The sequence below is a fragment of the Myodes glareolus genome, chromosome 3 (genome assembly GCF_982192425.1).
Source record: "Myodes glareolus chromosome 3, mMyoGla1.1, whole genome shotgun sequence".
Classification (NCBI taxonomy): domain Eukaryota; kingdom Metazoa; phylum Chordata; class Mammalia; order Rodentia; family Cricetidae; genus Myodes; species Myodes glareolus.
This window is the reverse complement of record NC_142028.1, coordinates 116,078,352-116,103,414: the sequence shown is the minus strand read 5'-3', so window position 1 is coordinate 116,103,414 and position 25,063 is coordinate 116,078,352. Positions and strand designations below refer to the sequence as shown.

General features: G+C 36.2%; 2 pseudogenes; one reads left to right on the top strand and one right to left on the bottom strand.

Moving 5' to 3' along the window:
• Window positions 1–1,716: 1,716 nt before the first annotated feature.
• Window positions 1,717–1,895, top strand: LOC148122789 (Nuclear RNase P; annotated as a pseudogene).
• Window positions 1,896–23,353: 21,458 nt separating this feature from the next.
• LOC125412565 (nucleophosmin pseudogene) lies at window positions 23,354–24,505 on the bottom strand (annotated as a pseudogene).
• Window positions 24,506–25,063: the final 558 nt, after the last annotated feature.

The following is a 25,063-nucleotide window of genomic DNA, read 5'->3' as shown; positions in this document are numbered from 1 at the left end:
TTGTTGTGCTGGACTCCCACGGACAAACTTCTTTCACTAACCTTGTCTTTTGGTGCCTTCTATTTCTTCTTTTCTTCTTAATTTTTCTAAAATAATTTTTCCTGTTCTTTCTTTCCTCAAAACCCTTCAATAAACCTTTACCCTATCTTCTTCAAATTAATGTTAATTATTACTACCTACATATACATATGTGCCCATGCATGCTAGCACAAACGCATTTACACAAACATAACCGATTCAGCTTTTATAATGTACTTGGATGTATGTTTTTATGGCTAGTCAACTAATTAGTGTGTTCTCTGGGGAAGTCTGCCTTTCCTACTCCTAGTTTCTCTTACCTGTTTTCTTTACTTACCTGTAGTTCTTTGTGTAGGGTTGATGTTTCGTGGGTTTTTCTCTGTGTAGTTTGACATATCCAATGGTGCCTTTCCATAATTAACAGTTCTACATAGTTTTTCATGTGAAACATGAGATTTCTTGGGTCAAAAAAATTTAAACTTGAAAGAAATAATGGTGGATTCTTGTTGGGAGCCACCTGGAGGCACAGGTGGTCCTGCAGTTTGGAGGTAGCCACGTGGGGCTGAGCAACCCTGCCTGCACCCTTGCCTGCACATGCTCAGAACAGCAGAATGGCATTAACCAATCAGGACAGCGTTCAAGCTGCTCCACCGTTTAAAAGCAGCTGCCTCGGGGCCCAACGCTCTCTCTCTAAGCTTTCTCTCGTCCCTGCTCTATCTTCCCTTCCCTCAATTTTCCTCAAGGAATGCTCCAAATAAAGATGTGACCAGAGAAGGAATTCTCGTTTTTGGTGGCGTTCATTCCTGTGGGACAGGATGGCCCCCCGCAACTGGTGCTCGAAACCCCGGGACGCTGAGGGACCCTGACAACTACGCCGGGGGACCCTGAAAGCCCGGAAGAAAAAGCTGAAATCAGACACCAGCACAGAGAGCCTTGAATTTCAGAACTCTGAACACGTGGAGCGGTGAGTGACGTCAGTTAATCCTCCAGAAAGGGGAGGAAAAGAATTTCAAAGGATAGGCCTAAATAGAAAAGAAAATACAAAAAAAAAAAAAAAATCAAAGTTAAGGTATCTGAAAGAAGGTACAGAAAGCAACGGGGAAGAAAAATCCCTTAAGTTCAGTGCAGGTGGAGCTGAGAAAAAGCGAGGTTTACGGTTGGGAGATCCGCGGCTTCCTCCGTGCGTACTCGCTGTTAGAGACTGGAGGCAACAGTCTCGTAGGGAGGCGAGCTTGATCACTGCCTTCCCTATTCTTAAAGAGCCACAGAGCTTTTGGAGGTGATTTTCGCCTAATTTTGATAAGAGAGCTCAGTCTCTGGCTCTCACGTACAAAAAACTTTAATTTTTGACTGAGAAAGACAAGCTGCTTGATCGTGCTGAGAGTGCTGGCGGCAGCCGACCCGCCTTTGAGCGGTAATGCCTGATTAGAAACACGGAAGTGGGCCAGGCACGGTGGTGCACACCTGGAGGCGTGGCCATGCTAACCAGTTGCTGGCGGGGAGTTTGCCGGAGGCCTACGAAAAGCCATGGCGACGGGCGGGCTAAAGTCCGTGTGACATCAGAGGCTATATGTCCCGGCCTTCTGGCGGGGCTATGGTTTTTGGAGGACTTTTTCAGCACCTGAGCGGACTCGCCTGACTGAGGCGGAAGCTGCGTGGTGAGCAGCGGCGCCATAGAAGGCAGAGAGGAGCTAAATCGGCTCTGCGGAAAAACTGTGTTTCCATAGCATCATGGGCGGGCGGAGATGAGTTCCCAGAGAACGGGGCTCCGCGCGCGGGCAGACCGGGCCCTCCACGGGTGGGCGGATGCCCCCCCCTCGCTGGAGCTTGAAAAAGACTCACAGCCGGCGGTGCGAGTTCATTGCCTGAGGTGAAACGGCGAGCCCGCGCACGGCCCGGGGCGGAGCCATGCCTTTGGGCCATGCGGAGCGCACCACGGTGGGCCGCGCCTCAGAGACGGAGCAGCCGCCCTCCGCTGCTGCCGCCCTCAGCCAAGGTCACCAAGAATTTAGTCAGATAAAAACATTTGTCGCCAAAAATTCAGTCAGATAAAAACATTTATCCCCCAAACAACGTCCCTTCGTCAGCAGGAAGTAGCCAGATCGATGGTCTACGCCCACTCTCCCTCAAAGAACTGGTCCTAATTATCATAATAAAGGCGCGTCAACCTGGTTATCATTACCTATTGCCCCTGGCAACGGGTGAAATAAACAATGCTCTACCTAGAGGTTTTTCCATCTAAATAGAGGAGCTGGAGAGATGGCTCAGAGGTTAAGAGCACTGACTGCTCTTCCAAAGGTCCTGAGTTCAATTCCCAGTGACAACTGCTTTGGTTTTTAAACAATAGAGGGGGACTACACTACCAGTGACAGCTTCCCCCAGAGAAAGGATTTCTCTTGCATTCTTTACACTTAATTTTTAATTCAAAATTTTGCTGGTACAGGCAAACAAGATTTGCTTTTTGAAACAGAGACCTGCAGATCTCTAAGTTCAAAACCAGCCTACTTCCAGTACTGATTGTGCTGAATTTTTACACTGAGAGTTTTTAATACTCTTAAATGTTAATTTGGGAGGAGAATTTTGTTTATGTTTTTCTAGGAATGCTGACATACATCTGGATGCCAGCGAGACTGACAAGAGAGATAAAGAAGATGACCCAGTGGATGCTGAGTGTCCTGCTGTGGAAGATTCGTGCGGAGACAGCAGAGATGACCTTCTGGGCGGTGCCAAGAGCAGCTGTTTCACACCATCGACTTGAGCAACACCCTGTGCAACCTCTTATCTCTTAACAATTTTCTGACTGACTCTATTCTGCCTTTCTCCCTCCTTGGGGATGGGTGGGAGCAGAGATATCCTTGGCATGCTGCGTCTAGGTGGGGACCAGATTGAAGAATAGTTTTGCCTTATTGCTCTTAAAGACAATAATTAGGGGGAGATGTTGGGAGCCACCTGGAGGCACAGGTGGTCCTGCAGTTTGGAGGTAGCCACGTGGGGCTGAGCAACCCTGCCTGCACCCTTGCCTGCACATGCTCAGAACAGCAGAATGGCATTAACCAATCAGGACAGCGTTCAAGCTGCTCCACCGTTTAAAAGCAGCTGCCTCGGGGCCCAACGCTCTCTCTCTAAGCTTTCTCTCGTCCCTGCTCTATCTTCCCTTCCCTCAATTTTCCTCAAGGAATGCTCCAAATAAAGATGTGACCAGAGAAGGAATTCTCGTTTTTGGTGGCGTTCATTCCTGTGGGACAGGATGGCCCCCCGCAGATTCTGACATGGAAGTAAGTCTGGAGAAATCTTTCGAAAAGTTATTTCAATTTCTTAAATAATTCCAATAAGAAAGGACTCATTGCATTTAAATTATGCAAGTGCATACCTACTGCTTTCACAGAAGGCTGATGTCAGCAGTAGTTTCTATTAAAGAAGAGAATTATCATAATCATGCTAAAATTATTTGTAACAACTACTAAAAATGTACTACATGCAATTGCTGTCATTTCAGCTCTCTCTTAATGTGCTTAATATCTTTTGTCAACAAAAGTTCACTCATTTATATTAGTCTTTGCTGATAATTAAGTTTTAAAAAACAGAAGCAAATGTGTTATCCTACAAGGAGATTTTTCTCTCTTCCTTTCTATTTATTTTTTGAAGTGGACTCAAATGAAACCTTGAGTCTTAGAAATTCTAATTTCTGTTCCTGCCCAGCTATTTTTTCTGTTGTGTTTTCTGGGGAAGTCATTTTACTACCCTGAACTTCAGTTTGTTTCAAGTAAAATGAGAGAAAATAGCATATTTTAGCCTATATTAGAGTTAAGATGGGATGAAATTATTATGAAACAATTAAAAATAAAAACCAAGAGTCAGATAGAAAAAAAACAGTTTAAAAATGTGGCTGTCTGGGGCTGGAGAGATGGCTCAGAGGTTAAGAGCACTGACTGCTCTTCTGGAGGTCCTGAGTTCAATTCCCAGCAACCACAAGGTGGCTCATAGCCATCTGTAATGAGATCTGGTGCCCTCTTCTGGCCTACAGGCAGACACACAGACAGAATATTGTATACATAATAAATAAATAAATAAATAAATAAATAAATAAATAAATAAATAAATATTTTTAAAAAATGTGGCTGTCTTCATCATATTTCCCATGATTGATATTTTCTTGTAGTCAGCTTTAAGCCAGTGAATAGCTTGGTATGCTGTCAATTAAACAGAAAAAGAAGCCATGTTAGGAGAGAGCTAATTTGCCCTTTTGAGAAAAATTAGATAAAGAACATTTAATTTAGATTATCAAGATTTTGAGATGACAGTACAGAATTTCTTAAGATAGTTAGGGACCCCCCAGTAACTTTTGTCTAAAAACCAGCAACTAGGTTCAAGTTTCTGAGACAACTAAATCTATAAATAGCAAATGGGTGTCAGGAAGTTTGAGTCAGAATATATTTCTGCATAAGGTCTGATAACAAAACAGTTGTTAAAATGATGATTGTAAACACTACTTTCTAGAAAAAGTAATATAAGCATCATAGCTCACTGAATTTCTTTCATTATATAAAACACCAGCTTGCACATATGCTTTTACAATAATAAATTGTCATATAGCAACTTATGTTATTGACAAACCCGTGGGTTAAAACTGTCTTTCATTGTAACATCCATGTGTCATAAGAGAAAAATAGAAACCAAGTACCACATTGATGGAACAGTTGTCAAATTTTAGAATTGGAGTTTTATCTAGTAAACTGGCCGCAGGAGCATAGTCTTAACTAATTAACACTCTTGGGTGTATCTGGTCTTTTCCTTTATAATTATATTAATACATAAAATATATTAATTATAAAATATACACAATTGGAGGATTATTAAGAAAAATATGAATATTAATTATATAAAATGCAAAGGTCCTTGACATATATTATTAATATAGCTTCATCATATGAGAATAAGGTTGCCCTGTCTCTGCTATATGGGTCACTGGGTTAAGAGTTGATCTTTGAGAAATTTAATTTATTGATCCATGAACTTTTCTTTATGTGTATGGTTAATAATTCAAGTTTCATGTAACAAAAATATGTGAGATATTATGTCATAATTTAAAAGTAAGAATTGATGGCTAGAAGTTAATAAATATTTGCCCTTTTAAGTCACAAATTTTTATAGGAAGATAACTTTGCGGGAACATTGGGACAAAAAAATGTGGATTCCAAATAGAAGACAGTATAGGGAATGTTTCAGGCTATGGATCTTAAAATCCATACATCTGGAATATGAAACTCTATGTGGCTAAGTGCAAGTTATTTGACCTCTGCAACCCTCATCTTTCATTTTGATAAAAGTAATGATGAAAGTCCACTTTAAATGGAATTGTTTGAGAACCTAATGAGATAATAAAGAATTGTTGCCATAACATCTGGCAAATTTATACAGTCTCAAGAGGCAAAGTGCTAAATGGTGATAAATGATTCAAAGTTTCAACACTCTGTGTCCTCCATGAAAATAGTTACAAGTTTAAGAGTGTTCTAATACAATACAATGAGGTATGACCTTCCCAAGTGTCTTCATTTGGGCATTTATTTTCTTGATCATGACAACTTGTATAAAGAAAACATTTAATCGGGATGGCTTGTTTATGGTTCAGAGGTTTAGTCCATTATCATCATGATAGAAAGGAAATTGACTGACGGTCACTCTGAGTGAATCTTGAGAAAAAGACCTCAAAGCCTGCCCCCACAGTGACACACTTCTTCCAATCAGGACACACCTCTTAATAGTGCTGCTCACTCATTTTGTGACCCTTTTCTTTCAATTTACCACACCTAGTAAGGCTTTTGTCAATATTCATTGCTATATAATAAAAACACCTTTTGGGAACAGGAACCCAAAAGGAAAATCTGTGTGAAATCCCATGATCAGGGCCATGGAGATTGGATTAATCCCTGTCTTCAATGAGGCATTTAGATCAGGGTGTTACTTGCATTATTTTCACTCAACTATTTTTGTAAGGATTGATGTACATGATCTCTTGATTGTTTCTCTTAATGATCTCAGCAGATTAAATTTCAATGGTGTAATTTATTACTTAACTTCTTTGAAACTGATTCTCCTTTTTTTTTAGTGGAAAATGGACTTTGAGTGTACTACTATCATTTAAATAATTTATATGATGTCTGACCCACATATTTCAATACATACTGTTATTTTTCCTTTTTTCTAGTATTCTATAATTAATGATGTCCTTCATAAAAAAAAGTAAGTTTGAGGGGTACTTTGTTTTATGTTAACATGTAACAAGTATTTTTATGAGAGAAGTATATTATACTGTTTTTCTTAAATTTAATTTTAATATAAATATGCTAGTGTTTTGGCAATAGAGTTTGAAAATTCTGTATCTTATCTGGAATATTCTCTTAGACAAAAGTGGCTAAAGTACAACACTACTATTCTAACTACAGAAATTCAACAATGCTGAGAGAAGATAGAAGAGCAAAGCGATGCAAAGATAATAAATAAGACAGAAGTTTATATATTATAGTACCAGTAAGATTCATTATAGAGGAAATGGAATGTACATTATAGAAATGCATTCTTCATTACCATTTTCTAAGAAAGAATCCCCGGGTAAGGATTAACATCTTGAATAGTGAACATGGGCTTTTCATATCTGTTATGGAGAAAGGGCTGCCAGCAAGAGTCTGCCAGATATTGACATTGGAGACAAGGCATTTTACTAGTTCATATCCATGGAACAGAAATGGAATTATATGCATCATAATTGGCTCAGGTTCTAAATTAAGAGATTGATTTTACCCTTTTAGGTTTTTTTTGAGATTATAATATAACCACAACATACTTCCTTTCTTTTCCTTCTTCAAGCCCTCCCGTATACCTCTCCCTCTTCTCCTTTGAATCTATGGACTCTAGTTTTACTAATTGTTATTGTATGTGCACATGATATATATTTTCTCTAAATATAATCTTTTCAGTCTCTATAATGTTATTTTGTGCATGTTTTCAGAGATGGCTGATTGCACTGGACATGCGGTTGTTATGCTCTACCATGGAGAAGAACACATCTACAACTCCTGGCTTTCTTCATTTGGTTACAGCTTTTTGTGTAGCATTGAGACCTCATGGACTTTTCCATGTCAAGTATAGCATGTCCATGGGTGTCATTCTTTTTGAATTCACATTTGAGCAGTCATTTTGGTGAGACTTTCTGAGTGTTGCTTCTGTTGTTAGAGACATAATCTACCAGAAAATTCCCCAGTCTTCAAAGTGGAGAAAGAGCTTTGCTTCTTTTTTCTTTGTGTTCAACTGCGTAAAGATGCTTGCTAAAGGAAACCTTAAGATGGACCTGGGTATCTAAATCATCATACGGAAGTATGCTGTGTGAGGAATACACTTGCTTTGAATTGCTACTAAAGTGAGAAGTAGAACCGAACTGTAGTAACACTGATTTTGAGGGGTATTTTGATTATAATGACAGTATATTTTAAGAATATGGGATCATCTAGCATTTTTTAAAAAATATGTTCTTCCTTAAGAATGCTGTAAGCATTGTTGGGTTAAGTCTTATGTAGCACAAGAGGGTCAGTGCTGCAGGAGCTCCCTCTGCTTCTTCAGCCAATAGCCACTGAGATACCAGCCCACTGGGGCGTGGTCTCTTTCTCTTTAAAAAGCAGCGGCAGCCCTCTGCTCTCTTTCTTACTCCAGCAACTAGACTCCTTTCCTGGCTGTCATGTAGGACGGTGTTCTTTAAGTTTTTTCCCGTCAAATAAATAACCCTTTGAATCCAAACTGATGTGGAATTGTTTACACGCACTAGGTCAGGAAAGAAAACAAAGAACACTGGGTTTATTTGAAGAGCTTATAGCTTAGTTGGAGACAGAATAACCTACTTTGGACACTTAAGACACATGTACATAGCCAAGAGTTTCAGTTCTTGGAACATATTTTCTTGCCTTTAAGGTGGTGGTGCTATGTAAGAGTTTCCTGTGCACAGCCACTCATTCTGGCTGTGCAGGGAGCAAGTAAGATACGGAATGAGAAATGTGGGAGTTAGACATTGATATCCTTAGCATTTCTTCCTTATATGCTTCCACTCAACTGTCAAACTGCTTCCAAATAACTAGCAACATCATAATGTTTTAATTCCAAATGAGTAATTTACTACTTTTGTTGGGAATTTTCCCTTGGGGTTTTAGTTAGTAACTTGATTCTCTACTAGTGGCAGTTCATTCATGTATTCATCCATTCAGCAAATCTTTCAGATATCTACACTGCACTAGGTACCTGGAAAGATTAACACAGACTCAACTATTGTCCCTTGTGGTTCACATCTTAGGGATGGAAAGAAGCAGACATAATCTCAGCCAGTCTAAGATGATGGTAAGCTGCTTTGGTGAGATCCTTAATGAAAGAGAAGAACTCAGCCAATTGAAGATGGGGAGGATTCTCACAAAATATGTGGTTGAAATGAAAGAACTTATTTGTGAAATGAAGTGATGTCTAGACTTAAGCAAAGGGAAAAGCAGTCCAGAAAGTCAAGAAGTTTCATATGGATAGTATTAAAATACATGTTCCATTCATAATAATTCCAGCTATAATAAAGCACCCAATAAATATTGTGTAATGTAAACAGCATAGGTAGGAGGTTCATATTTATGCTATACGAAACCAGATGTTAAACTTTTTATTGGATAATCCATGTAAAAAACAAAGATGTAAAGCTAAGATTTCAAAACTCTATTAAATTATGATTCTTTGGAAAACAGTGACTTGTGTATAGACTTTCATACAGGACAGGAAGAAGAATAAGCTATTATGTCAAGGTTTGATAAATTTTTGCCATCTTGAAATATTTTGAAAGAGACCAAGTTCTAAATCAAGCTTTAAAGATTTCAGAAATTCATAGTTTCGATTTAGACTTTGTGAAAATTGGTAATGAGAGGTTGAAAATATCCCTACATAAGTCTCAGGTTGTTCAATTAGCAGTATAGTCAACCCCATTTACTAGTATAAATAAAGCCTTCAGAGAGCCAGAGATGTAGGAAAGACCTGAAATTTTGTTTGCATTCTCATCCATTCATGATGCTAAGAAAATAATAGCAATGAAATCATTTGGATTTTTGGAAAGAATAAAGGTCTGTTTGCAATTTAAAACAAATACATCATTTTGAATTAGAAAGCTGCCTAAATATAAATATAGACTAATGCATTTCATAAGAAAAAAATTGAAAATTCCAAAATATCACTTTTTAATCAGAGCCCTATTGAAAAAAATTTCAAAGTATGGAGAGTGATGATTTGTATTTATAGATAACACCACCTCTTATGGTTATGTTGACTGGAAGTACAGGGTTCTTCTGGTAGCACTGAACTTCATTTCTAACAAGGAGGTAAAAGTTTAATGTATTGTAGTCTTAAAAGAAATCCAAAAGTATGAATTATGTTAACCTGAATGAAAATTGTCTAACTTAATATTTCATATTGGTTATGAATCTCATTATCATCTCCATTTTCGGTCTCTTCAGGGTATTTTTGCAGAAACTTTTCTGTCCGTAATTTAGCATGGTAGAATGGAGATAATTTGAGGATCCTTACATGTGTGTCTACCTAGACAGCCTGCAGGAAAGGCATGGGAATGGTGCAAAAGCCCCCATTTTCAGTTTACCTTCAGGAGGACTGTAATCTTATCAAGCCATTTTGCCAATTTCCTTTGGAGTCTCCAAAGGGCTACTCAAATGTGATTCAAATTCTGAATATATACAAGAGTCCAGATGGGATAAATTTTCACTGACAGGGATGACTAGTACCCTCTGAAGCATATCCCTAACAATAGATTCATATCCCTTTGAGTACCATTTCCTGTGACCTTTACATCTTTCTCTCTGTTCTAACAGGATGACACATATAGATTACACTACTAGAGACCCTTGCCCTTCCTCTCTGGTTGAATCTCTCAAACAAATCCCACTGCCTGTTTGATGCAGCTATACACAGGGTTTTCTTCTGAATCATTTAGGTAAATGTATTCTTTTCTCATCCTTTCAGCAGTGGAGTACCACTTTATGTCTGAAGCAGTATTTTCAAATCAGTGTTGCTTCTTTAAATTTTAGAATGGGCAATCAGTTACCTTTTCTCCAACTCCTTAATAGTATATTTTTAAGAAGAAAACATGTTCTTATCTTTGGATGTCAGAACTGTTCATTACCAAAAGGATATACCAGGCTATGAATATAGTTGTTACGGTTTTGAGGTCTTACGATGCTTCTTCTTTACTTCTACCTTTAGGTATTTTACCTTCATTGTGTTATTTAATTAAAAACAATGAAGTCTTTTTGTAACTAATACCAAAAATACATGAAAGATTTGTAGATAAGCTATCAAACACTTGAAAAGGAATATGTATTTACTACAAAAAAACTTGAGTTGCAGTATGGAAGTCAAAATTTGAACTATTAGAAGTAACAGTAATCACTTTCCCCAGGAGCCTGTGGAGGACAAGGGATAAAGACTGTGGAAAATTGACAAGAAATGTGGCATTTTCTATGTGTGCACCTTTCCTAAGATCACATTTGATGGAAACTGAGTTTTGTTTGTTATGACAACATCAATGCTGTATAGCAGACAATAGCAGATCACAATGGCTTGAGAACCATTTATGGCAAAATTGGTCTTCTTGTTCCTTAAAAGACTATCCAATCCCAACAGGTAAGTTCTACAAAACTGTGAGTACAAGCAATGCTAAAGGAACTGAGTATATTGTGATTATATATGTTTACATGTATGTATACATACTAAATATAAGATATATGTTTATTGCAAAGTTCATGGAGAGAAAAATTATTTAGTAGTTTCATGATATCATGTTTTTCAAACTTAACCTGTACATTCAATATAATTCCAATCAGAGACATCACTTAGTATTAGTGGTTATGTTGACATGGAATAGAGGTGTCAGGGGATGAGAAAGATAGAGAAGACAGAGATAGAGAAGATAAAATCTGGGATCAAGAGGTCTTGAACAAACTTTGTCTTGTGCCTGGCAAATAAGTTTATTAAGAAGTACAGCACTGCATATGCTATTTTCTGGGGGAAAATGACCAAAGCCAACAGTAAGATAAATCATACAATGTTGACAAAGAGAACACAGTATACCACAGACATAGCTGCCTATGGACTGATCATCACAGCCTATGTGTAAGAGATGGATCCCCAGAAGCCAAAATCTAAACCCTCCTGAAGCATTGTCCCTAATCAGCCTTGTCACATGCCCTCATGGGCAAGGAGGAACTAAAGTTCCCCTTGTCCTTTCATCAGGGCCTCTGGGAAAATCTTGGATGAGTCTTGCTTCTCAAGACTCTATGTGCCATACATTTCTGAAGCTTGATTCTGGTCAAGTACAGTTTCTACTTCTGTGACAAAACCCAGTTACCAAAAACAACTTTGGGAGGAAAGGGATAATTTGGTTTAGATATCCTGTGTCACCGTACATTGAGGGAAATCAAGGTTGGAATTTAAACTGAATAGGAACCTGGAGGTGAGAACTGATGCAGAGCTTATCAAGGTTTACTGCTTACTGTCTTAGTACTCATGACTTTTGCATCCTTTCTTCTTGTAGAACCCATGACCATTAGACCAGCGATGCTGTCATCACTATGGGTTGGTTCCCCCTCCCATAAATCATTAACTAAGAAAACACTCACACAAGCTTGATTATAGCCTGATCCACACTAGTCATTTTCTCGATTGAGGTTTCCTCTGCTCCAATGGCTCTAACTTAAGTAAAGTTGATATAAAACTAGACAGCACAACTCTGTTTCACATTTAATAAATTTCAGGAATTTAATACTAAGACAGTAAAAAGGGATGACATGGGAAAATGTATGTCATTCTCATTCCAGCTCAGTTAATTGTTGGTAGTTTACACAGTACGGCTGTGCACCCGCATTTTGAGGTGCTGGATACTGTTCTTATTTTGGATGAAAAGAATAATAAAATTTCTTACTTTTTTGAATGCGTAAGATATAACTTCAGGGATTTTTAAATGTTTATTTTATGCTGAATTTACTTTGAATCTATTTCACAATTGAAATATTCATGTCAGATCTTTATAGAGTTTGTTATTTTAAATGTGGGCAAAGAGAAAACCGTATTGACAGGAAATTATATGGGAGCAAATTTGAACCTGGAAATGCACTAGTTAGAGAGCAGCTGCTTCAATATTAGGATTTAAACAGCAGCGTCCCGAGTTGTCTGGTCTCCACAAGACTTCTCTAGTCACTATCCCTTATATTTCTTCCTCCTCAGAAACTCACAGACATTCAGTATCAGAGCCTGTTGGAACTCTGCTTCCTATGGAATTTGTTCTATGTCTATAAGAATTTTAGATATTACTTACAATAATGGGTAAAGCCTATTTTTAATAGTTTTCAACTACCAATCTGCTTCTTCTATTTTTCCTGATGCCTGCTGTTTCCTTTCTGTCCTGTTTTTGTTGTTCCCTCATATCCACATTGGTGCACATGCTTGGTAAGGACAAATGCTGATGTGCATTCATGGGTAACTCTAAATTTTGTCTAACTTTGATCATTAATTCTTTTATGATTTCTTTTTTTGGAGATATCATATATTTTAGCTATAATGATATTTACATGCAAGACATCTTTGGACTTTCAGGAAGGTTTTAATGGTTACATTCAGGTAAAATAGCTGGGATTGACCTGCCTAGAAACACAGAAAGAAAGTTACTGTGTCTTTCAAAAAATGCCCAAAATGTTTTATGATTATAATAGAATCTTGTCCATCCCAAGACAATTGTCTATGGAATTTTGCAATAGTGATAATAGAGAGAGGAACAGCACATTTCTTTGACATCAGTGTGTTTGTGTGGGAGTATGTGTGTGTGGGGATGATTAAGCATACTCATTACTTCAAATGGGCCTTAGTTCAACTTTCAAAGACAGATAACAAAATTACATCTGTCCAATAGAAATTATCTTAAATTCATACAGCAGGATTGAAAACGTCCTCCTGTTCTAAAAGAGCAGTAACTGAAATGAATTCTACGATGGAGCCTTCCCAACTACAGTTTAAGTCATTTACAACTTACTTGGTTGTAACTGCTGCTCACTTATTTTTAGGGGAAAAATATACATTTTTTGAGCATAAGGTGTAAAGGATTTTTATATCCAAGGAAAACCCCAAATGTGCCAAGGTTTTAAGAACTGAATTTTCAGAAGGGTGGATTCATTTCCAATGGAGTGTTAGGCTTGGATATAACAGTGACAGAGCTCTCAGCCATGGCCACACATTTCATACTAGAAGCCTTGGTGTGAGCCCACTGTGTGCTTGCTGTATATTTTGATATGAGTTTAGATTTCACTATAGCATGCAGAGGGTCAGCTTAATCAAAGAAAGAAAGTAACTTGAATTTCAAATATTTGTCTAACTTTCAAGGGAACTTCAACCCCCTGCATCCTTTAGGGGTGACATTTACATTTCTGAAATGAGAAGTTTGACCTAATTCTTTACTAAGTTGTCAGATACTGACATATTTTATTTGTGAAATAGTCTGCCACACTCACAAGAAGAGAGTTATCAGAGAACAGGAGTTGATGCTACATGTGCCGGGCTAAAGGGAAGTAATAGTCTGATCAATACCATAAGTGTCCACAATAAGGGGATTTGTTAATACCCAAGCTGTTCAAGTCAGTAGTATAGTTGGGGGTCATGTATCTATTTCAGTTTAAAATAAGTTCAAGTAATATTTAATTCTACTGGTATCCTATCCACACTTCACTGGCTATATATTGCCTCTAAGTGAAATACCTTAGATCTAGAAGCTGTCATAATCAGAAAAACTCCAAATAGCAAAAGCTGGATGTTTTCTACCTGGAAAAGAATATGCTATTAGGAGATCATTTACATGAATTAATTAAAGTTTCTCGAGTTATATTTTTAAAATTCATGCATTTCTCCAATCTAATTTCTTTTTAGAAAATTTGTGTCCATTGTAGTTTTATTTTAAGTTTGTGTTTCTTTTCCCTACATAACAAATGATTTTTCCATTGTTTAATACTGAGTTTCTACACAAAGTTTTTGACACCTTTGTCCTGTGAACTCTTCTGATTCTTCCTATTTTCTCACATTGATAATCCCTTCCTTATGCAGGCAATGCCTCAATTTTCTTTGCTATTCTCTAAAATTGATTTCGTCTTCATTGTTTTATTATGTTTCATCTCTTCTGAAGATGTCCCAAATTACAGGCTCATGCTAACACTATATGATACCATATTTTATATTATTCTTTCATTGTTCAATGTGCTATTTTTTCTCAATTAGAATTCATTAAAGGACTATTTGACTTCCTTCTCCTCACCAATGACTAGAGAGAGTCATACATAATTTGAATCCTATATCCTGGCATAGATGTGACATACCCTATTTTTTAACGTTCTTTTTATTTTATTTCATAACAATATTTTAAAACTAATGTTATTTGTCCCAGACAAATGAAAATAACAATATTTATTCATGTAACTTCATTTTTTTAGTGATGAATAACACTCATATCAAGAGCTGAACATGAGTCTGCACAAATTGGTCTTAAGTTGAAGAACTTATGCATTTGGACTAAATATGACTTTAAGATAGACATATGTTGATCTAATCTATGAGAAGTAGAAAGAGGCAAGATCTCCTGAGTAAACTGGGAGAATGGGGATCATGGGATAGGGTTGTATAGCCCAATAAAATCAATTAAAAGAAGAGAGAGGAAAAAGTCCAGAGAATAAATATTCTGAGTTTGCTTTCTGTTCATTTTCTTGCTAATGTCCCTTTTGTTAAACTCAACAGAAAAACCAGAGAGGAAGAGATAATGCTATTGATTCAATTTGTATAATCGCTTAGCTTCTCCAACAAAAGGAGAAGGTTGGGTTGTATAGATACTGGATACAGAAGCTGATAGCTAATTTTTCAGATATAACTGTAGCTGTATATTCTGCCTCACATATTCTTCCAGCTCACTGTCATGTGTCCACAAAAAGAGGCTAGGTTTTAGTTCCATCTTTTGAGGTGGACTGTTAAGTCATACACATAGAATGAAGAAGTAAGACTAATACATTTTTTGAAACTGAGTCACAAGAAACAATCCAACTCCTTCCTGGTACACTTTCTCAAGACCCTTGAATTGGAAACTCAGCTCTCAGGCAAAGCACAGAATACCATTTGAAGAGTCACTAAACTTCTGAACTGATCTTTGGTTGAGTATTTAGATCACTATGCTTTCAGGCTTGTGAATGAGTAGTAACTGTAAAATATACTCTACAGAAGGCAGTAGTCAGCATTTTCAGAACATCCATTAACTTACATATTTAAGAGCACAATGAATTTATTACTGCTTTAATTTAGTAAAATAAAAGATAATTTGATACTCAATAAATCAAAACAATTGAAAGGAACAAGTAGAAATATATTTAGTGTGCCTTATAATGTGACCTTACCCCTCACACCTTTCTTTTAATATGTTATATTAGTTGTTTTTACTGTTGGTGGGGCAAATATCTGATAGAAGCAGCTTAGAGGACTAAGAGATTTGTTTGGCTCATGATTTCAGTATAGGCTCAACCCATCAGGATGAGGAAGTCCTGATTGAAAACACATAATAGAGAAGATAGTAGTGGGAACATGAAGAGGCTGTTCTCTCACTGTGGCAGACAGAAAGCAAAGAAGTACTAAAACACACACCCGACTACTCACAAATAGCCTGTCTCTACCATTCACTCTACCTCCTACAGATTATACCACCTTCAAATATAATGCAACCAGCACTGATATGGAAGACATTTAGACTTAAATCATAACATATATTCTAAAATTTGGAACACTAACTCAAATCATTCTTGTATCTGAGATTTTTTCTTTTTTCTAACAACTGACACTAAACTATCATAATACTCAGTATTTTATTTTAATTCCTGGTGTGCTTTCTTTATATATACTAGGTACCATGATTCATGAGGGCAGATACTGTGGCTTATCCCACCCCTAGGGTATCATATGGAGTCTAAATACAATAAAAATTAAGTTTATATTGGTAAAATGAATGAATGTCCATGTCCCATATTTTGTTTGTTTTGTTTTGCTTTTGTCTGTTTGACACATGATTTGTTTATCTGAGAAAAGGGATCTTCAAGTGAGAAAATGGCTTCATAAGATTTCCTTTTAGGCTAGCCTGTGAGTCATTTTTGTGATTGGTGACAATAAGGACTCTGAGCTTTTGTCCCCAGTTTTACTTTTTCAAGAACTTTTATAGGTTGTCATTCATAACTCCAGGAGAGCAGATTAAGAAGCAATAGTGAATATCACCACAGCATGAGTCTGCAGTTTAAACATATTTCCTCTATAATATACAAACTTTTCAGAGTGCCTGTTGCGACATTACTATCATTTTTGCAGAAATCAATAAAAATGATTTTTCTGCCATTAAAATGATTTAGAAATGTCTACTTTTAATGAATAAGACAATAAAAAGAAATGGGCTTAAAATTATTACTATTTTGAAGGACTGATATGGGGTACAAACAATAAAAAGTAGTAGACGGGAAGTATTGACAGTCTCATATCTGAGTAGAAACATTGCAAAGAGAATAGAGAATTGAATTTTAGAATCAGAAATCAATTATAACCCTCAGTTATTACAAGTTGTCAAGTAAGTCAATCCCAGTGTCCTCTTTTAAAACGAAAGCAATGGTAGACTTATAAAGAGCAGTTGACGACACTGAAAAATGCATAATACATGTCATATGGAGAGACCTAACAAAGTGTTGCCATGTTCATTCCCTGCCTCAATAACTGAAATCAATCACTATGCCCTTTACTGTAAAATAGCAGATCTAGTAAAATGCAAGGAAAAGAGAGAGGTGTGAGAATTTTGTTACTAAGCTCAGTCTCATTGTATTGCCTGCTGGGCTATAGCAGATGCTGATAATATTTTCCTCAAATCTGAGATATAGCTAAAACCACTATATGCACTTATCAGTAGACAAGCAAATAGTCCTTAATATTCTAGACAAAAGAAATGACATATATACAAAAATGCAAAATTGCTAGGGTAGTAAGATAATGGAAGCACCTTTGTTTGGTAACTCATGACTGTAGAACCAGGAAGAAGAAAGAAAGCAAAGAAATGATAATATATTGGTGGGGACAGCATCAGGTGGAAATTATTTTATGTTTGTTTAAAATTATGGATACCACATACAGGCTCTCTACCTAGTCAGATTCTGTATATCCTTCTGCAGGGTGTAGCCAATACAAGAAAAATAAAAAAAATACCAAATATAGAAAATCAGAAATGAAAATCCCCCATAGATATTATTAAGTATACAAAACAAAGTGTATTGAAAGCTGAAGGAATAAAAATGTCACATAAAAAGACTCATCAAAATCAAAACTTCAGAAAAGATTGGAATAATGCATGCCAAGCCTTAAAATGGCAGCCAGTGTAGACTAGTATATCCAGCAAAATTACCCACCACAGTTGAAGAAGAAATATTTCCAGGATATAAACAGCTTTAAAAATCTATATATACAACAAAACGAACCTAAAGAAAATATAAGAAACAATAGTTCCAACTGGAGAAGAATTGGTATAGTTATGAATTGGTAGAAAAAAATAAATTCATAAGTTCTAAAACAGGAGGTACCACTGAAAACACAAACACCAAAATTAAAAAATATTGTGACCATAATTAAGAAAAACCATATGATTATAACTCTACATATTAAAGTCCCCAATTATTTCATCAAAAGGCACAGGATGAATGGAGGATCAAGAAACAAAATTTATTTATATTTCATATACAAGAAGCATATTGTATAAGAAAGGCACTATTTTCCAATAAAAGGATGGACAAAAGAACTCAGATGGGACCATAAAGAAAGCAGGTATCTCTATACTAATATCTAATATAGTAGACCTCCAACTAACAATGATCAGAAGAGATAAAGAGTGATTCTTCATTCTAATCAAGGGACCCACTAACAAAGAAGACATTATAACCCTAAGCATACATACACTCAACTTTGTTGAACCCAATTTAATACATGTACACATTAATAGTAGATAATCTTAATACCACACTTTCTCCAACAGATAGGTCATCTGGAAAAATAATAAGAGAAACATTAGAATTAAATGACATAACTCATCAAACAGACATAAAATTTAATTACAGAATATTTAACTGAAACACCAAATAATGCATATTTTATGTAACAGAAGCACTTATAAAATAGACCATGGTATGGGACATAACAAACATTTACAAATTAAAAAAGATTGAAATATTTGTATATCCTATCTGGCCACACCACAATAAAACTTAAAACTTATAATAAACAAATCACTAGGAAGATCCATAAACTCATGAAGATTTAACAACCCGCTACTGAATGATGAATGGGTTAAAGAAAAAAATCAAGGAAAAAAGAAAAAAAATGTTCTGTAACTAATTGAATATGAAACAGCACAACAAAACATCTGGAACACATTGATAATAGTCTTATAAGAGAATTTATATTTTAAGTGCCTACATTAAAGCAAACACACACACACTCACACACAAACACATAAACACACACACACACAAGAATGTGTACAAATTAATGGCTTGATAATATAGCTCAAAAACTTGAAAAAAATTAACATTAAAATCCAAACGAATTTGATGTCATTAAACACACAAATCGTACAAATATTGTTGAAACACAAATTAAAAAAATCCAAGACCAATAATCATTAAATCAAAAAGTTGAATCTCAACACTCAGGGAACCTGCATGGGTCTGACCTAGGCCCTCTGCATATATGTTATTGTTGTATAATTTGGTCTTGTTGTGGATCTCCTAACAGCAGGAGCAGGGACTGTTTCATTTGTCAGCTTTTGGGATACCTTTTCTCCTACTGGGTTGCCTTATTCAGTTATAATATGAGAGGAGGTGCCTAGTCTTATTGCACCCTTCTGAACCATGTTTAATTGATATTCCTGGGAGGACATTCCCTTTTCTGAAGGGAAGTGGAGGACAGAGATGAACTAGAAGGGGAGGAGGGAGAGGAAACTGATTTGGATGTAATATATCAATATATGAGAGATGAATGGATTGAAAAGATTAAAAAAGAGCTGGTTCTGTGAGAAGATGAAGTGTATTGAAAGATCAGTGGTGAGAGAGGGGGAGAGGAAGGGAGGGAAGGAAGGAGGGAAGGAGAGAAAGAGAGAGAGAAAGAGAGAGAGAGAGAAAGAGAGAGAGAGAGAGAGAGAGAGAGAGAGAGAGAATACGAGAGAGACACAGAGAAGAAAGCAGAGGAAGGAAGGAAAATACGAATGAAAGTAAGAGAATCAGAAATAAGCGGGGACACATCAAAGCAAACACTAAAGAAATTCAGAATATAATAAGGGATTAGTACTTTAAAAACATTTAATCCATTAATTTGGAAAACCTAAAAAAAGGACAAATTTCTAGACTCAATCGAACCAATAAAATTAACCAACAAGTCAACAACCTGAACAACAACAAAAACAGCAGGGATTGAGATATTAATAAAAAAGTCTTCCAAATAAAGAAAACAACCAGGTTCAGATGAGTCACAGTAGAATTCTATAAGACTTTGTAGCATCTATAGTCAAACCTTGTTAAACTATCAAAAATAAAAAGAAAGAAAATGGAAGGAAGAAAGAAAAAAGAAAGGAAGAAAGGAAGAGGCAGAAAGGAAGGGAGGAAAAAGCAAATGTGTTTGTATACGTATACATATATGCATGTAACAACAATTAATGAATAAACAGGTTATGAATACAATAAAGATAAAGGTGGAGTATGTAGGAGCATGTGGAAGAAGAAAAAGAATTAATAATCAATAAAATTATATAAGAAACAAAGTAACAAATAAAGCAGAGAATGCACTGATACAAATAGTTTACAATGAATAATGGAAAAAGAAGTGTTAAATCTGAAGACATAACGGTATGAGCAGTAAAGAAAGAGGAAAAAATGGCTTGGTCACACCTGTCAATGTGCCGAAAGAGTACTAATAACTGGGAACTAAGTATTCAAAGGCCCATGACTATAGGGGACATCTCACACTATTATATTCTATTTTCTGCCCCCCATAGTCTCATGACTATATCTCCTATAGTCCTATTTCAAACTTCATTAGGTTCTATTTCAAAAATCTCCATAATGTTTTACACTATCTACATTGTTGAAAAACCAGTCTCATCTACAACTCAGGAAAGCTATTCATTGTTGAAAATTCAGTCTCCTCTGCAATGCAGGAAATCTATTCATTGTAAACTCCTGTAAAAATCAGAAACCAAATTACATGCTTCCATCATATAATGATACAAAATATATATTACCATTCAAAAGGGTAAGATTTGTAATACAGAGAGGAAATTTTGAACAAAAGCAAGGCCAAAACCCAGAAGGGAAAATTCAAGACATTCAAATGTTTGAGATTGTGGGGGTATCTCACTCAAACTATGACATTATGAAAAGACAAAAATCTTTAAATTATAGGCATAGATGAGAAAAAAAGTCTCAAGTTAATGACATAGCCAGAACTTAAAGAGGATCACATTAGAAAACTTTCCTTAAATGAAGGAACACATATAAGCTAAGCACAAAACACCCCATTTACAGTGACAGAAAAGAAAATCCTGACTATACATTATATTTAAAATATTAAACATACAGAACAAAGAGAGTACTGATAGCAAGAGAAAAGAACCATTAGTCATATAAAAGGGAGTAACCATCTGAATGACTGCTTATTCGTCAATTTCTATAAAAGACAGAAAAGCCTAGGGCAGTGCCTTTCAAGTTAGAAAGTACCATAGATGCCAACCGAGACTACTGTACAAAGCAAATTTATCATAGTTGAAAGAGAAGGAAAACCTTTCTTTTGCATAAATAAGCTAAGAGAATTAATGCCTATCAAACAAGTCCTACAGAGAATACTGGAAGAAAAACTTTGAAATTGAGAGAGAGGTAAACAAGAGAAAATAGAAAGAAAACAAATGAAGCTATAACTACTAAAACAAACATTAGGATTAAGAACATGAAAAGAAAAAATGCCAAATCAGAGCAATTAATATACATCTTTCAATAGTAACTTTTAAAATTAACAATGTAAGTTCCCCAATCAAAATGAACAATTAAGTTGAGTGAGTAAAAAGCAAAATATAGTTTTCTGTTTTCTACAAGAAACTTACTTTACCTTCAAATAAACTCACAGGATAGGGAGAAAGTATTCTAAGTATTCTATGACAATGGGACTAGAGAACAAGCTAGTATCGCTATCTTAATATCTGACAAAAATAGACATAAGCCAAAATAATTCAAAGTGCTAATGAAGAATATGTTAGTTGATGCAACAATTAACAAAGAAGACATTATTATTTTATACTTAAGGGCACCAAACTCTGCTTTATCCAATTTTACAAACAAGGTGCTACTGCAAGATCAGCTGGACTGGGAGTGTTGGAGCATGTGATCAAAATGGACACTCTGAACATGGCTGGCAATGAAGGCTGACTGAGAAGCCAAGGACAATGGCACTGGATTTTAATTCTACTTCATGGACTGACCAAAGTCATGGGAGCCTGGTTTGTTTGGATGCTCACCTTTATAGACCTGGATGGAAGGGGGGAGGACCTTGGACTTCCCACGGGGCAGGAAACCCTGACTGCTCTTAGGACTAGAAAGGGAGGGGGAAATGGGGAAGGGGAAGGAAAGGGGAGGCGGGGAGGAGGTGGAAACTTTTAATAAATAAAAAAAAGAAGAAAAGAAATATAAAGTACATAATTGCTCAAATACAATTTGAAGTTTCTCATTTCTATGTAGCATTTACCAATTAAAATTTTCCACAATCATGCTTCAAAAAACAAACAAGGTGCTACTTAACTTAAAGACACATATTAACTCCAACACATTAATTGATTATTTCAATATTCTACTTTCTCTAATAGTTAAGTAATCTGAGCAAAAGAATAAACAGGACTAAATGATATCCTAAAACTAAAACCTAACACATATCTGTGGGATGTTCCATGCAAATGCCAAAGAATTTACCTAGTGCTCCTCAGAACACTGAAGTTTTTCTAAAATAGACCACATCCTAGCATAAAGGGCAATCATAAGAAACTTTAAAAGAAATAAAGAACAATATGTATCCTATTTCAAGATTTTCAAAATAGAAGAACCAGCCAATCCCAAGCCCAGTAGACAGATAGAAACAACAAAAATCAGAGTAGAAATTAATAAAACAGATCAAATGAAAATAATGCAAAGAATCAACAAATCTAAGAGATGATTTCTTTAAGAAGATATACAGATAAGACACATATTCCCTTCTTCCTAATTAAACAAAAGAAAAAAATATATTATTCGAATTAGCAGAATTAGAGACGAATAGAGAAACAGTATGCTAGGTATCAAAATTTCAGAATATTATAAGTGAATATGTTAAAAAGCCTATATTACATTAAGTTTGAAAATTTAAAAGAAATAGATGAATTCCAAGATTCATCCAAAACTAGCAAAGGTAGATAAAGAGAATATCAGAAATTTAAGCAAACTCAGCACGAAGGGGATTGAAGGGATAGAACAAATATTTCTGGATGAAACAATCTCAGATCTGGAAGGAGTCACAGCAGACCAGAGTTACAAAGATTTAGAACTTCATGAATTATTTGAAAAAAAAATAGAAACAGAAGGAGTTCATTTCTGCAGCAGATGCAGCATCAAGAAAGATATCTTCATTTTTGGATCTCTACCAAGTTTCACATCATCAGCTTCTTGGCCCAAAAGAGATTTCCTTTCTCTTTAAACTTTGTCAGGAAAATAAACTAGGGCTAGGCCTTGAGGTCTAGATGCATAGTAACAGCTGTCAAGAACTACACTGCTGTCCTGGTCAAAAGAAGGACACATGCTGACCAATGCCTTGGAAACCATGAAAGAGGTGCCAAGAAAAAAAAGCAGAGGGCCTTTTACCTCAGGCGAGTTTTGTTCTCTGGGTTGTTCTTGGATGTAATTTCTTTGACAAACATTTGCATTTAATTTATAGGTTATGAATATTCATATTTTATGTCAGAAAATAACTATAGAACCCCATCTGATTAGTGTACCCTGAATCTGGATATGACCTTATGCACTTTCCCAGATATAACTTGGGAAACAATTAACAGGAGTCAGGCAATTGAGACAGGGGTGCTCTCTCTCTCTCTCTCTCTCTCTCTCTCTTTACTTTATTAAAATACTGAGTTTATTTCACATGTATATTTTTTCTCTTTACTGTTTCCACATCTGACCACCACTATTACTATGTCCTATCATAACATTTCATACATACTTAAAAACAAGTAAAGGGTGGAGCTCCATCCTTGAAAACTAAACAGGCATTTTAGACAACACATTCTTGGCAATGGAACCTGGACAACATTTATCAAACACAGTAGGGAAAGTTCTCACTTTGCATTATAAAAAGTACAGCCAGATATATCAACTGTTACAGAAATTATGTAAGACGGAATATTTCAAACTGTTTAAACAATTTTCTTAAAGAGACTTCCTTCACTGCCAGAGATCTTGAATAGCCTCATGGTCAGTCATCCGGAAGCAATTTTTCACATAATTAATGAACTTGGCTTCCACTTTGGGAAGAGAGCCTCCCTTTTTCTATACTTGCTTGCCTTAATGTCTTCTACAGAACTAGGTCCTTTTGTTGTTTTAGGGTTTTTATTTTCTGTTCTTTGAAGGACTCTTGATCCTTTGATCTTGGAGTTGATGGTTTTAAGTCTTTTCCATTTTGGTTTGATTTTTGTGCATTTTTGGCTGGAATATCTCCTCCAGATTTCTTCACTGGAACATTTTTTTTTCAGCTTCCTCATCATCAAAATCATCATTGTATCATCTTCATCATTCTCATTGTCTTCATCATCTTCATCATCATCCTCATCAAGTTTTACTTTCTTCTGTGGAACCTTGTTGCCACCTCCAGGAGCAGATGGCTTTCCAGACACACTCAACAGCTTTACGTCCTCCTCGTCTTCATCTTCTGACTCTGCATCTTTCTCTACAGCTACTAGGTGCTGTCCACTAATGTGCACAGGCCCTGAACCACACTTCAATCTTAAGACCACAGGAGGTGTTATTTCAAATCCCCCAAGAGAAATCATTGACTGTACAGACATTTTCAAAGTTGCCAGTGTAACTTTAATTGGACGGCCTTCATAGTTCATTGCTTCTGCCTCTACGATGTGCAATTCGTCTTTTGTCCCAGCACCTAAACTAACCGTTCTTAGTGATAACTGCTGCTCATTCTCAACATTATCCACCTTAAAGTGATAATAATCTTTGTCGGCTTTTAGTTCACAACCGAAAAGGTAGTTCTGAGGCCTTAGAGGGCTGGTGTCCATGTCCATTGAGTCTCCCATGAGGTGGAGGCTCATTTTTCGGTGGCAGAGAAGTCGGACGGAGGATACTGCCTGCTTCTCCGCAGAACAGACACGCAAGACGGAATCACGCAAGGGACAGGGCTGTTCTTTCAGAGCCCAAATAACCTTCTATAGATTATTGTTTCTTTTTTTTCATTTGTACAGAAAAGTTCACTGAAACTGAAGTAAGTTCATCTACAGCGTTAGACTATAGTCTGCCCCATTCTTTCAGGTCCTCAGTTTCTAATGCCAGTGGACAAGATAAGCACAGGTCAGCTGAAAGGTCAAAACACAGCCACTAGGTTTTTGTGACAAGAGAGAAGAAGGTTAAATTTCACTGTCTGGAGGAGCTCTGAGATTTCTTTACCACACTGCATTCAAAGCCAGATTTTATTATGTTCTTTGTACAGTGTTTGATGTCATCTCTTGCCTAAGGTCCAAAGTCATTGTGGGGAAAGTCCCATTAATTTTCCTTGTCAAATTTCCATCTCTTTTAGGGCTCAGTTACTTATATCTAGAATAAATTCCTATGATATCATAAATCATGAGGAAGATTAT